The following is a 15,000-nucleotide window of genomic DNA, read 5'->3' as shown; positions in this document are numbered from 1 at the left end:
TTAGCTTTGCTCAGTAAGCTCAGTTAGCTTTTTTCAGTTAGCTTAGTTAGCTTTTTTCAGTCAGCTTAGTTAGCTTTTCTCAGTCAGCTTAGTTAGCTATTCTCAGTTAACTTTTTGTATGATCTACCCATCAATCCGCTGGTTGGTATCATTCATACAGACTCATCGTACCTGCAAGCTGCTTCTGCTCTTCCTTTCGCGTCCTGGGGAACACAACCTTCGCCCACACCTGACAAAAAGATCAACAAACGGCACCGTAAAATAAAAAAGACCACAGGAAAGCTAAGGTAAGCATTATACGTCTTTTTGAAAAGCATTAAAGTCCTACTGAAAGCCACTACTAGCGACCACGCAGTCTGATAGTTTATATATCAATGATGAAATATTAACATTGCAACACATGACAATACGGCCCGTTTAGTTTAATAAATTACAATTTTAAATTTCCTGCGAGGTATCCTGTGGAAAACGACGCGGAATGATGACGGGTGCGCGTGACGTCACCGGTGGTAGCGGACAAGTTCTCCCAGCACCGATCACGGCTAAAATTAGTCTGTTTTTATCGCATAATCACTCAGTATTCTGGACATCTGTGTTGCTGAATCTTTTGCAATTTGTTCAATTAATAATGGAGACGTCAAAGAAGAAAGATGTAGGTGGAAAGCGGTGTATTGCAGCTGCCTTTAACGACACAAACACAGCCGGTGTTTCTTTGTCTGTTGTGAAGCTTTAATATGGAACAGAGTGGTCAAGTGGACATGGTTCTGTACCACATGTCAACCGACAGGTTTCGGTGAGAAAATTGGGGTAATAAGTCGACTCTTACCGGAGACATGAGCGGAGCTTGTGTCGTTCCTCCTGCAGCTGTCAAAAAGGCAGCTGCGACTTTCTTGGCTCCTCCATGGCTTCCCTCAGAGACACTGGCGGTCACCACACCCCTCCGACTTTCTTGTATGACTATATAATCTCACTAAAACACTAGTAACACAATAAGCAGATAAGGGATTTTCCAGAGTTATCCTAGTAAATGTGTCTAATCACATCTGAATCGCTCCCACTGCCCTCGTCTTTTTTTTTCTTCTAGTCCTTCACTCTCACTATCCTCATCCACAAATCTTTCATCCTCGCTAAAATGAATGGAGAAATTGTCGCATTCTCGTTCCGAATCGCTCTATCTGTGTGAAGCTATAATATGGAACAGAGCGATCAAGCGAACATGGTTCTCTACCACATGTCAACCGGCAGGTTTCGGAGAGAAAATTGTGGTAATAAGTCGGATCTTACTGTAGACATGAGCGGGGCTCGTGTCGTTCCTCCTGCAGCTGTCAAAGAGGCAGCTGCGACTTTCTTGGCTCCTCCATGGCTTCCCTCAGAGACACTGGCGGTCACCACACACCTCCGACTTTCAGGTATGACTATATAATCTCACTAAAACACTAGTAACACAATAAGCAGATAAGGGATTTTCCAGAATTATCCTAGTAAATGTGTCTAATAACTGAATTGCTCCCCCTGCCCTCGTCTTTTTTTTTTCTTCTAGTCCTTCACTCTCACTATCCTCATCCACGAATCTTTCATCCTTGCTCAAATTAATGGGGAATTTGTCGCTTTCTCGTTCCGAATCGCTCTAGCTGTGTGAAGCTTTAATATGGAACAGAGCGATCAAGCGAACATGGTTCTCTACCACATGTCAACCGGCAGGTTTCGGAGAGAAAATTGGGGTAATAAGTCGGCTCTTACCGTAAACATGAGTGGAGCTTGTGTCGTTCCTCCTGTGTCATGATCCGTAATCTGGATCATGTTTAGTTGAGTTATTTTCTGTTAGTTTGGACTCCCTCTGTTATTTGTGTACCTTTTGTGAGTCAGTTTGGTCACCATGGTAACATATTAATTTCACCTGCTGCGGGTTCCAGACGCACACCTGTTTTTGTTCATTACTTCCTTATTTAAGCCTGCGTTGTCCCGTCAGTCGGTCTTGGTCCCTTGTTTGCGGTATGCAACTGTTTCGTTTGTATTTACTAGATTTCTTGTTACCTGATCCTGTGCTAGTGTTAGCATTAGCTTCTGTGCTTTCGCCACGCGTTTCTTTTCGTCTGTTTTTGTACTAGTGTTTTGTTATTAAATCATTCTTACCTTTACGTTGTTGTCCGGAGTGTCTATGTTTGCGTTGGAGGAACGATCCCGCATTAAAATGCGACCCACACGTGACATCCTAGAGCTGTCAAAGAGGCAGCTGCGACTTTCTTGGCTCCTCCATGGCTTCCCTCAGAGACACTGGCGGTCACCACACCCCTCCGACTTTCTTGTATGACTATATAATCTCAGTAAAACACAAGTAACACAATAAGCAGATAAGGGATTTTCCAGAATTATCCTAGTAAATGTGTCTAATAACTGAATTGCTCCACCTACCCTCGTCTTTTTTTTTTCTTCTAGTCCTTCACTCCCACTATCCTCATCCACGAATCTTTCGTCCTTGCTCAAATTAATGGGGAATTTGTCGCTTTCTCGGTCCGAATCGCTCTAGCCTCTGGTGGCCATGATTGTAAACAATGTGCGAATGTGAGGAGCTTTACAACCAGTGACATCACGTGCACTTCGTCTGCTACTTCCGGTACAGGCAAGGCTTTTTTATTAGCGACCAAAAGTTGCGAACTTTTTCGTGGATGTTCTCTACTAAATCCTTTCAGCAGAAATATGGCAATATCGCGAAATGATCAAGCCTGACAATAATCTCACTAAAACACTATTAAAACAATAAGCAGATAAGGGATTTTCCAGAAAAATCCTAGTAAATGTGTCTAATAACATCTGAATCGCTCCCCCTCGCCTTTTTTAAAAAAATTTTTAATTTTTCTAGTGACGACGTGGCACAGTGGGATAGTGGCTGTGCGCAACCCGAGGGTCGCTGGTTCAATCCCCACCTAGTACCAACCTCGTCATGTCCGTTGTACCCTGAGCAATACACTTCACCCTTGCTCCTGATGGGTGCTGGTTAGTGCCTTGCATGGCAGCTCCCTCCATCAGTGTGTGAATGGGTAAATGTGGAAGTAGTGTCAAAGCGCTTTGAGTACCTTGAAGGTAGAAAAGCGCTATACAAGTGCAACCCATTTATCATTTAGTGCTTCACTCATCCACGAATCTTTCATCCTCGCTCAAATTAATGGGGAAATCGTCGTTTTCTCGGTCCGAATAACTCTTGCTGCTGGAGGCTATGATTGTAAACAATGTAAGGATGTGAGGAGCTCCACAACCCGTGACATCACGCGCACATCGTCTGCTACTTCCGGTACAGGCAAGGCTTTTTTATTAGCGACCAAAAGTTGCGAACTTTATCGTCGATGTTCTCTACTAAATCCTTTCAGCAAAAATATGGCAATATCGCGAAATGATGAAGTATGACACATAGAATGGACCTGCTGTCCCCGTTTAAATAAGAAAATCTCATTTCAGTAGGCCTTTAATGACCAAGTTGCTGGAAAATAATTCACCAATCAATAACATGTTTTTTGCACATGTCCTTGTAATGTTTTCAAGAAATGCTCACACTGGAGACAGAATGTTGTGCAAGCCAAAGAAAAAGACACTCCATGTGTCACTTGAGTCCACTTCCTGACAGCGCAGCCATCTTCATTGCCTTTGTCCTTACTTCTGGCCCGAGAGGCGATAAATAAAAGCTGCACTTGTCCTCCTCAGGTGAGTAATGTCCGTCGCACCGGGTCCGGGTTTGATACCGTGACTTATGTCCCGATCTCAGGAGAGCGGACGTTTCAATTTCGTCCGTAATGTCGACGTTTTACTCCGTCCTTTGGAAGATCTGTCCCGCTTTGACCGCGGCGTCTTTAAAAAAAAAAAAAAAAAAAGCCGCGTGGCGCAGGGCGTGTATGCTAATGGCGGCGGTTTACGACTGTTTGTCCGCGCTGTTATGCTTTTGTTTTACGGCGGCGAGTCACGGCAGGCTCAAAGTCAAAGTCGATATGATGAGCTATTAGCCTCGGCGGCCATTGTGCTCGCACGTGTCAAGGTCAGGTCAGCGCGGGCGGGATCGTCTACTCCACCCCCCCCCCCCCCCCCGGCCCCCCATCTTCCCGGCGCGGAGGGGTGGGGTCGGTCGGGGGACGCACATTATTTGTGCTCACCTCATCACTGCTCAGATGGGCTGTGCCCGGCTCGTAATAATGGCCTCCTTAACCACCTAAATGATGATGATGGCGCTGGAAACACAACAAGCTTTTTTGCCTTTTTTTTAGACTGCAGTCCGTCGCACGCACGAGAGCGTTTAACCGCCAAATATGAAAAAAAAATTGCGGGAAAATTTACTCGAGAAAATAGTATCCACCTCAGAGGATGCTGATTATTAGGAAGATTATACAAACCTCGTTTCCATATGAGTTGGGAAATTGTGTTAGATGTAAATATAAACAGAATACAATGATTTGCAAATCATTTTCAAGCCATATTCAGTTGAATGCACGACAAAGACGAGATATTTGATGTTCAAACTCATAAACCTTATTTTTTTTTGCAAATAATAATACTTAGAATTTCATGGCTGCAACACGTGCCCAAGTAGTTGGGAAAGGGCATGTTCACCACTGTGTTACATCACCTTTTCTTTTAACAACACTCAATAAATGTTTGGGAACTGAGGAAACTAATTGTTGAAGCTTTGAAAGTGGAATTATTTCCCATTCTTGTTTTATGAAGAGCTTCAGTCCTTCAACAGTCCGGGGTCTCCGCAGTAGTACCGTTCTATTTACAGTAAGACACTGTAAAAAAAAAAGCCTATAAACCTTACAGTCAAAAACTGTCTGCTCAGCAGCCAGAATTTTACCGTAAAAGTCACAGTATAAACGTTCTATTTACAGTAACAGACTGTAAAAAAAACAAAAAAAAACTATAAATCTTACAGTCAAAAACTGTCTGCTCAGCAGCCAGAATTTTACCGTAAAACTCACAGTAATACCGTTCTATTTACAATAACACACTGTAAAAAAAGCCTAAGAATTTTACAGACAAAAACTGTCTGCTCAACAGCCAGAATTTTACCGTAAAAGTCACAGTAGTACCGTTCTATATACAGTAATACGCTGTAAAAAAAAAAAAACTATAATTCTTACAGTCAAAAACTGTCTGCTCAGCAGCCAGAATTTTACCGTAAAAGTTCTATTTACAGTAACACACTGTAAAAAAAAGCCGAAGAATTTTACAGTCAAAAACTGTCTGCTCAGCAGCCAGGATTTTACCGTAAAAGTCACAGTAGTACCGTTCTATTTACAGTAACACATTGTAAAGAAAAAAGAAAAGCGTGTAAAACTTACAGTCAAAAACTGTCTGCTCGGCAGCCAGAATTTTACCGTAAAAGTCACAGTAGTACCGTTCTATTTACAGTAACACACTGTAAAACAAAAAAGCCTATAAAGTACCGTTCTATTTACAGTAACACACTTTTTTAAAAAAAGCCTATAAATCTTAGTCTAAAACTCTCTGCTCAGCGACCATAATTTTACCGTAAAAGTCACAGTAGTACCATTATATTTACAGTAACACACACACACACACACAAAAAAGCCTATAAATCTTAGTTTTGACTGTAAAATTTATAGGCATTTTTTTACGGTACTACTGTGACTTTTACGGTAAAATTCTGGCAGCTGAGCAGACAGAATTTTACCCTAAAAGTCACAGTAATACCGTTCTATTTACAGTAACACACTGTAAAAAAAAAAAAGCCGAAGAATTTTACAGTCAAAAACTGTCTGCTCAGCAGCCAGAATTTTACTGTAAAAGTCACAGTAGTACCGTGCTATTTACAGTAACACACTTTTAAAAAAAGCCTATAAATCTTTGTCTAAAACTCTCTGCTCAGCAGCCAGAATTTTACCGTAAAACTCACAGTAGTACCATTCTATTTACAGTAACACACTGTAAAAAAAAAAGCCTAAGAATTTTACAGTCAAAAACTGTCTGCACAGCAGCCAGAATTTTACCGTAAAAGTCACAATAGTACCGTTCTATTTGCAGTAATACATTGTAAAACAAAAAAGCCTATAAAGTACCGTTCTATTTACAGCAACACACTGTAAAAAAAAGCCTATAAATCTTAGTCTAAAACTGTCTGCTCAGCAGCCAGAATTTTACCGTAAAAGTCACAGTAGTACCGTTCTATTTACAGTAGCACACTGTAAAACAAAAAAGCCTATAAAGTACCGTTCTATTTACAGTAACACACTGTAAAAAAAAAAGCCCAAGAATTTTACAGTCAAAAACTATTTCCTCAGTAGCCATAATTTTACGGTCAAACTCACAGTAGTACCGTTCTATTTACAGTAACACACACACACACACACACACAAAAGCCTATAAATATTAGTTTTTGAGTGTAAGATATATAGGCATTTTTTTACGGTACTACTGTGACTTTTATGGTAAAATTCTGGCAGCTGAGCAGACAGAATTTTACCCTAAAAGTCACAGTAGTACCGTTCTATTTACAGTAACACACTGTAAAAAAAAAAAAAAAGATCTTAGAGTGAAAAAAATGGTTTTCTCAGCAACCGGAATTTTACCGTAAAAATAAAAGTAATACTGTTTTTCTATTTAAAGTAATAAACTGTAAAAACAACGGTCGTAGATTTTACAGTAAAAAAGGGTAACGCTTTAAAAGCCGCAACGTTGTTGTCTGTCTATCTGTGTTGGCCCTGTGATGAGGTGGCGATTTGTCAAGGGTGTACACCCCCTTCCGCCCGAATGTAGCTGAGATAGGCGCCAGCGCCCCCCGCGACCCCAAAAGGGAAATAAGCGGTAGAAAATGGATGGATGGATGGATAGATTTATTTATTAAAGGTAAATTAAGCAAATTGGCAATTTCTGGCTATTTATTTAAGTGCGTATCAAACTGGTAGCCCTTCGCATTAATCAGTACTATATACTTTATATATAGTATATAGTATATATATATATATATAGTATATAGCAGGGGCGCTCACACTTTTTCTGCAGGCGAGCTACTTTTCAATTGACCAAGTCGAGGAGATCTACCTCATTCCTATTTATAATTTGTATTTATTTATTTATGAAAGAGACATTTTTGTTAACAAGTTAATGGTGTTTAATGATAATACAAGCATGTTTAACACACATAGATTCCTTTCTTTCATGAAGACAAGAATATAAGTTGGTGTATTACCTGATTCTGATGACTTGCATTGATTGGAATCAGACAGTGGTGCTGATAACGTCCGCATTTTCAAATGGAGGAGAAAAAAAGTTGTCCTTTCTGTCCAATACCACATGAAAGTGGTTGGTTTTTGGCATCTCATTTGTCCAACTTGCATACTCGTATTTAAACACTTTGTTATGAGAGTAGCATATGTGTGTGTCCCTTTAATGTCTGGCAGCAGGTGAGTGACGTCAGTGAGTGTGCGGGTGGGCAAGCAAGTGAGAAAGCGCTCGCTGAGGGCGGGGGAGAAATACATTGGCATCAAACTCCGTAGCTTGCTAGCTTTCTGAGACTCTTATTTTGTTAGCACAGGCAGGATGAAACAGGTCTTTTATGGTGAAGACAGGAAGTGTGCAGTCGCTCTTTAGAGTTTTGACAGTAGGTACGGAGTCTCTAGAAATAAAATGTGTTTCTCTGCGTCCGCCCCGTTAGTGATTTTTTTCTTAAATATGAGCTGGCAGCAGCCAGCGTCATCTCACAAGATCCTCGGGTGCCGAGAATGTCAAACAACTGACGAAAGTGAAGTCTTGGTATGATTGATGATTGCTCATTTTTATGTACATTTTTTAATGCCTGGCTTGAGATCGACTGACACACCCTCCGAGATCGACCAGTCGATCGCCATCGACGTAATGGGCACCCCTGGTATATAGTATGCGCCTGCCTAGAATTACTGCCGGGTCAAACTTGTTTCGCAAAATAATTAGCGCAGGGGTCACCAACCTTTTTGAAACCAAGAGCTACTTCTTGGGTACTGATTAATGCGAAGGGCTACCAGTTTGATACACACTTAAATAAATTGCCAGAAATAGCCCATCCATCCATCATCTTCCGCTTATCCGAGGTCGGGTCGCGGGGGCAACAGCCTAAGCAGGGAAACCCCGACTTCCCTCTCCCCAGCCACTTCGTCTAGCTCTTCCCGGGGGATCCCGAGGCGTTCCCAGGCCAGCTGGGAGACATTTTCTTCCCAACGTGTCCTGGGTCTTCCCCGTGGCCTCCTACCGGTTGGACGTGCCCTAAACACCTCCTGACCAGATGCCCGAACCACCTCATCTGGCTCCTCTTGATGTGGAGGAGCAGCGGCTTTACTTTGAGTTCCTCCCGGATGGCAGAGCTTCTCACCCTATCTCTAAGGGAGAGAAGGAAACTCATTTGGGCCGCTTGTACCCGTGATCTTATCCTTTCGGTCATGACCCAAAGCTCATGACCATAGGTGAGGATGGGAACGTAGATCGACCGGTAAATTGAGAGCTTTGCCTTCCGGCTCAGCTCCTTCTTCACCACAACGGATCGATACAACGTCCGCATTACTGAAGACGCGGCACCGATCCGCCTGTCGATCTCACGATCCACTCTTCCCTCACTCGTGAACAAGACTCCTAGGTACTTGAACTCCTCCACTTGGGGCAGGGTCTCCTCCCCAACCCGGAGATGGCACTCCACCCTTTTCCGGGCGAGAACCATGGACTCGGACTTGGAGGTGCTGATTCTCATTCCGGTCGCTTCACACTCGGCTAAGAACCGATCCAGCGAGAGCTGAAGATCCCGGTCAGATGAAGCCATCAGGACCACATCATCTGCAAAAAGCAGAGACCTAATCCTGCGGTCACCAAACCAGAACCCCTCAACGCCTTGACTGCGCCTAGAAATAACCATTTCAAGGAAATACGGAAAGTTACTACAAATTAAAAATGAGTTGATATCCCTCCTTCCCAGCAGTTGTCTCCAGTATCCCCGCCCCCATACCCTCCACATGCTTGATGATCCTGCAGCCTCCCCCATGATGTTTAGTCGGGGGCGAGCCAAGGCGGGAGGAGAGACGAGGTGCATTGGTCCCAAGGTGAGAGAGAGGCGCTCCTCGGCGTTAGATAAACACGGGCAGCACGGCGTGTCCACATGATGGAGGGCTACTGTTACCCGAGGCCGAGCAGGAGGTGGTTACGGGCCTGGCCCACTGGCGCCGGCGGAGGCACGAGCGCGCCCGCTCACTCTCTAGCTCAACTTGTCACCCGCCAAGCCAATGAGGGGGAACGTCGGCGACTCGACTATGCTAACCGACGACGTGCGTTTCTGCACGCGGTTCAATCGATAGCATTTTGACAAGACTTGTTGGAACATGCCTCTTTATTTGACGCAATTCCTTCCCGTCGGTCGCGGCGCATTCATCAAGCTGTCACCCCATGGAGATTGTTCTTTAGTCGCGCGCCTGATAGAGGGCGACCATTATGATGCATGTCGATTTGTTTCGCCCCGCTATCGATGTGGCGCCTGGTTGGCTCCTGCCTTAAAAGGCCTACAGAACCCACTATCACCGACCACGCAGTCTGATTGTTTATATAAACCCCGTTTCCATATGAGTTGGGAAATTGTGTTGATGTTCTTTGATGTTTGATGTTTCCCTCTTACACACATGGAAGAGGGATGTGTACTATGGCTATGAGTTGTTGTTTTTTTGTTTTTCCCCCCTTGGCCTTAGTCTGCACCCCCACTCCAGGGCCCAGGCTAAGACCGATTTTTTAATGTTTTTATTTTAATCTTCTATTCTTTTCTCCCCCCCCCCCCTGTTTACCTGTATGTCATCTTTTTTTGTAAGGGGCGCTGGAAGCCAGCAGACCCGTCAGCGATCCTGTTCTGTTTCCCTGTAATGTTTGTCTGATCTTGAATGGGATTGTGCTGAAAATTGTAATTTTCCTGACGGAATAAATAAAGTACTATCTAATCTAATCTAATCTAAATATAAACGGAATACCTTTTCAACCCATATTCAATTGAATGCACTACAACAGGGGTAGGGAACCTCTAGCTCTAGAGCCAGGTGTGGCTCTTTTGATAACTGCATCTGGCTCTCGGATAAATCTGAGCTGGCGTTGCTTAACACGATAAGTCATGACTAATTCCACTTGTCATCACAGTGTTAAAAATAATGTTCAAAATATAAAACATTCTCATGCATTTGGATCCACTTTGGACTGAACTCTGGCGGCTGTGTTGGAGCCACTATGGATTGAACTTTCACAGTATCATGTTAGACCCGCTCCACATCCATTGCTTTCGGTCCCCTAGAGGGGGGGGGGGGGGTTGCCCACATCTGAGGTCCTCTCCAAGGTTTCTCATAGTCAGCATTGTCACTGGCGTCCCACTGGATGTGAATTCTCCCTGCCCACTGGGTGTGAGTTTTCCTTGCCCTTTTGTGGGTTCTTCCGAGGATGTTGTAGTCGTAATGATTTGTGCAGCCCTTTGAGACATTTGTGATTTGGGGCTATATAAATAAACATTGATTGATTGATTGATGCATTTTTAATCCATCCATCCGTTTCCTACCGCACCCGTTCAAGAAGTTGCGTTAATGGTAAGAAGTTATTTATTTATTATTGGTTAGTGTGGGGCTTGCCCTCCTGGGGGTTCTTCAGACCAACATGAGAGCCTGTTTTAGGGTTACAATATTGTTTTGTTTTTCAATAAGTCTCTCAGTTGCTTTACAGCAATTGTATTTTTCTCTTTCGTTCTCGCTCGCGCTCTGGCTCCAGCCCCAACCCCGTCTCTCCTCCTGGCTGCTGCTTGTCAGGCTGGGACTTGGATTGTGTGTGCTCCTTCCACGCGGAGGGATTACAGGACGAGCCAAGCGTGAATTAAGGTACATAGTTTTAATTTTATTCATACTCAAAATACAAAAAAAAAGGCAAACCAAGGACGCGCTCAGTGGCGGATAAAAATCTATACTGTAACTTAGAACAAAAACAGCACCATGGCAATACTATGTACAAACAAACAAAAGATACTATCAAAGACATAAACACAAACAAAAACTTACTTGGCGTGGATGAATGAAAAAGCATGGCATGAAGTATGTAAGGCAATGAAAAGGCTAAGAAAGTTGGTGAGAAGATCCCAGGACGAAGACAAGAAAAACAGTGACTTAAATAGCTGTGATGATTAGTGAAAACAGGTGAGGCTGAGAACAGGGACGTGACAGGTGAAAACTAAGGAGGTTGCCATGGAAACAAACACAACCAGGAAGTGCAGAGACAGAACAAGAGTCCAGAAAACAAAAACATAACATGACAAAACAAAACATAATCCATAGGTGTGACACTGCTAATAACAGAGCGACAGGTGATTAGATAAGAAGGCCCAGGTGGACCGTCTACGCACCTGTCGCTGATTTTGAGGCTGGTCCTGGCACACCCCAGTTTGCTGCAGGCCCGCAGGCCACACCCCCTCCACAGTTAACTTCAGAATAGCAATGTTATTACAAAGAATAAGAGACCTATTATATTCTAGAAATGTTGGTCTTACTTAAAAATGCACGCGTTTGTTGTGTTCAGTGTTAAAAAAAAATATTATATGGCTCTTACGGAAATACATTTTAAAATATTTGTTTGTAATTTCTGTCCTTATTTAAGCCTGCCTTTTCCATTGACTCGTCCTCGCTTCCTAGTTTTTGTTGCACCCAACAAGTGACGACGCTGATTCCCGATTCTGGTAAACCTGCTTTGTACTTGCGAGCTACCGCGCTGTGCTTTTGTGTTTTGTAGCTCCCATGCTAGCTCTTTGTTTTGCCTTTTGTGCCAAGTGCCAGTTTTCAGTTTATAGTCTGTTCTTTAGTTAAAATAAATCATTATTTCTTACCTTTATGCTGTGTCCAAGCCAGAACTGCATCATTGAGAGAACGACCCGCACCACTATGCCCAGCAACCGTCACACACCAGGGGACATTCTCTTCTACATATAGGCTCCGGGGATTGTTTTGGTATGCAACCTTTTCAAAGCCTTTTGCTTTGCATTTATTTCATACCATAATCAATCAATGTTTACTTATATAGCCCTAAATCACTAGTGTCTCAAAGGGCTGCACAAACCACTACCACATCCTCGGTAGGCCCACATAAGGGCAAGGAAAACTAATAATGCCTAATAGGAGCAGCAAATTCAAGTTCAACAAATTTTAGACCAAAATGTGCATCTTGTTTGTATTTTCTCTTTTACTAAGGGGCGGCATGGCGTAGTGGGTAGAGCGGCCGTGCCAGAAACCTGAGGGTTGCAGGTTCGCTCCCCGCCTAGTGACATCCAAATCGCTGCCATTGTGTCCTTGAGCAGGACACTTCACCCTTTGCCCCCGGTGCTGCTCACACTGGTGAATGAATGATGAATGAATGAATGATTGGTGGTGGTCGGAGGGGCCGTAGGCACAAACTGGTAGCCTCGCTTCCGTCGGCCTACCCGAGTGCAGTTGTGGCTACAAATGTAGCTTACCACCACCATCGTGTGAATGAATGATGGCTTCCCACTTCTCTGTGAGCGCTTTGAGTATATAACAATAGAAAAGCGCGATATAAATCTAATCCATTATTATTATTATTACTAAAACCTATGTGTCAAAGTCAAAGCCTACTATCTATGGCCCCCTAGAGATGATATTTGATTAGTATTACAACCGGCCCGCAGGCCACAGCCACCTGCTGCTGTTTTGCACGCACCAATACTCCACCAGTTTTGGCGGTCGTAATTTTCAAAATGGGGTCCCAGGGACCCCATCAAGTCATAAAAATGGACCCTCACAGTAAATTTTTGGGGTCGCACTTTTTTGTAAGCGTTTTGAAAAAAAAATAAATGTATGCATTATCCTGTTATATCTTACATTCTATATTGGGTTTTGGAAAAAGGTTGTCATGCGGCTTCAAAGCTGCACCTTCAAATAGTTCTTTAATCATAGGGTTCTGTGGGAGTGGCCGGGTGCTTGGAAGCAATGTGCAGAGGCAGCTTGTATTTCTAGTAAACCGGGGGTGATGGAGGCAGATCCCAAAGTCAAGGGTCGGAATTGAATTGCACCACCTTTGTCCAAAATGTATTAAAAATAAATACGTATGTAGAGACATACTTTAATAACATGAAGTAAAGAATGAAGATTACAGACCAAAATGTAAAAAAAAATAAACTAAAAGCAGTCTTTTTCTCACAATGCGTCGACTTTTTTCTTATAAAATTGGGAACAATTTCTCATAAGCTTTCAGTTTCTGTAATCTTTTAATATTTTCTCAAGAAATTATAACTTTTTTATGTAAAACTATTACCTTTTAATGCAAAATGGTGACATTCGTCTACAAACCCCGTTTCCATATGAGTTGGGAAATTGTTTTAGATGTAAATATAAACGGAGTTGTCAGGCTTGGACTTGGTCTTGGTTTGTTTTTTCCGAGGTGCAAAGCGAATGGAGTGGAAACAGCGTGAAGGTAAAGACATCTTTATTTTAACACTAAAACTAAAAACAGGTACCAACAATCCGCCTCCGCTTGGGATGGTTTCCTGCTGGCTCCGCTGTGAACGGGACTCTCGCTGCTGTGTTGGATCCGCTTTGGACTGGACTCTCGCGACTGTGTTGGATCCATTATGGATTGAACTTTCACAGTATCATGTTAGACCCGCTCGACATCCATTGCTTTCCTCCTCTCCAAGGTTCTCATAGTCATCATTGTCACCGACGTCCCACTGGGTGTGAGTTTTCCTTGCCCTTATGTGGGCCTACCGAGGATGTCGTAGTGGTTTGTGCAGCCCTTTGAGACACTAGTGATTTAGGGCTATATAAGTAAACATTGATTGATTGATTGATAAACGTTACTTAAATTATTTAAAAAAAAAATTAAAAAAAATTTTTTTTATGCATATGTAAATGTATTCAGTCATAAACATTCATTCACTTTCGTCTTTCCTTCATGGATCTATACTTCACCGCTGCCGTTATTTTTTTCCTATATTTTTATTGTAATATTTTCAGAATGTGTTTGCTCTAAGGCAGGGGTAGGGAACCTGTGGCTCTAGAGCCAGATGTGGCTCTTTTGATGACTGCATCTGGCTCTCAAATAAATCTTAGCACGATAGGTAATGAATAATCCCGCCGGTAATCACAGTGTTGAAATTAACCTTCATCCATCCATCCATCGAGGTCGGGTCGCGGGGGCAGCAGCCTAAGCAGGGAAGCCCAGGCTTCCCTCTCCCCAGCCACTTCGTCTAGCTCTTCCCGGGGGATCCCGAGGCGTTCCCAGGCCAGCCGGGAGACATAGTCTTCCCAACGTGTCCTGGGTCTTCCCCGTGGCCTCCTACTGGTTGGACGTGCCCTAAACACCTCCCTAGGGAGGCGTTCGGGTGGCATCCTGACCAGATGCCCGAACCACCTCATCTGGCTCCTCTCAAATTAACCTTCTCCTCTCAAATTAACCTTCAAAATATAAAAAATTCTCATGCATTTTAATCCTTCCATCCTGTTCAAGAAGTTGCATTAATGGTAGGACGTTTTTTTTATTTATTATTGGTTAGCTTCAGAATAACAATGGTATTATACAATTATACAATGCTGGCCGTGCGCAACCCAAGGGTCCCTGGTTCAATTCCAACCTCGTCATGTCCGTTGTGTCCTGAGCAAGACACTTCACCCTTGCTCCTGATGGGTGCTGGTTGGCGCCTTGCATGGCAGCTCCCTCCATCAGTGTGTGAATGTGTGTGTGAATGTGGAAGTAGTGTCAAAGCGCTTTGAGTACCTTGAAGGTAGAAAAGCGCTATACAAGTACAACCCATTTATCATTTATTAAAAAGAATAAGAGACTTAGTATACTCTAACAAATGTCGGACCTACTTAAAAATGCACTTATTTAGTTGGATTCGGTGTTTAAAAAATATTTTACGGCTCTCACGGAAATACATTTTTTAATATTTGGCTTTCATGGCTCTCTCAGCCAAAAAGGTTCCCCACCCCTGCTCTAAGACAAAAAAAAAAACAATCTGAA

General features: G+C 43.1%; 1 long non-coding RNA gene across 2 annotated transcripts in view; it reads left to right on the top strand.

Moving 5' to 3' along the window:
- The window catches only part of LOC133557123 (uncharacterized), a 121,264-nt gene that overhangs the window by 85,356 nt on the left and 20,908 nt on the right, over positions 1-15,000 (top strand). For both annotated transcript variants that reach the window (XR_009807704.1, XR_009807705.1), the window contains 2 exons: positions 161-287; positions 3,538-3,696. This is a non-coding gene — a long non-coding RNA (uncharacterized LOC133557123). The remainder of the gene's footprint in view (positions 1-160; positions 288-3,537; positions 3,697-15,000) is intronic.

This window comes from Nerophis ophidion, linkage group LG08, assembly GCF_033978795.1.
Source record: "Nerophis ophidion isolate RoL-2023_Sa linkage group LG08, RoL_Noph_v1.0, whole genome shotgun sequence".
Classification (NCBI taxonomy): Eukaryota; Metazoa; Chordata; class Actinopteri; order Syngnathiformes; family Syngnathidae; genus Nerophis; species Nerophis ophidion.
The sequence above is the reverse complement of the archived record's forward strand: the minus strand, read 5'-3'. Positions and strand labels throughout refer to the sequence as shown.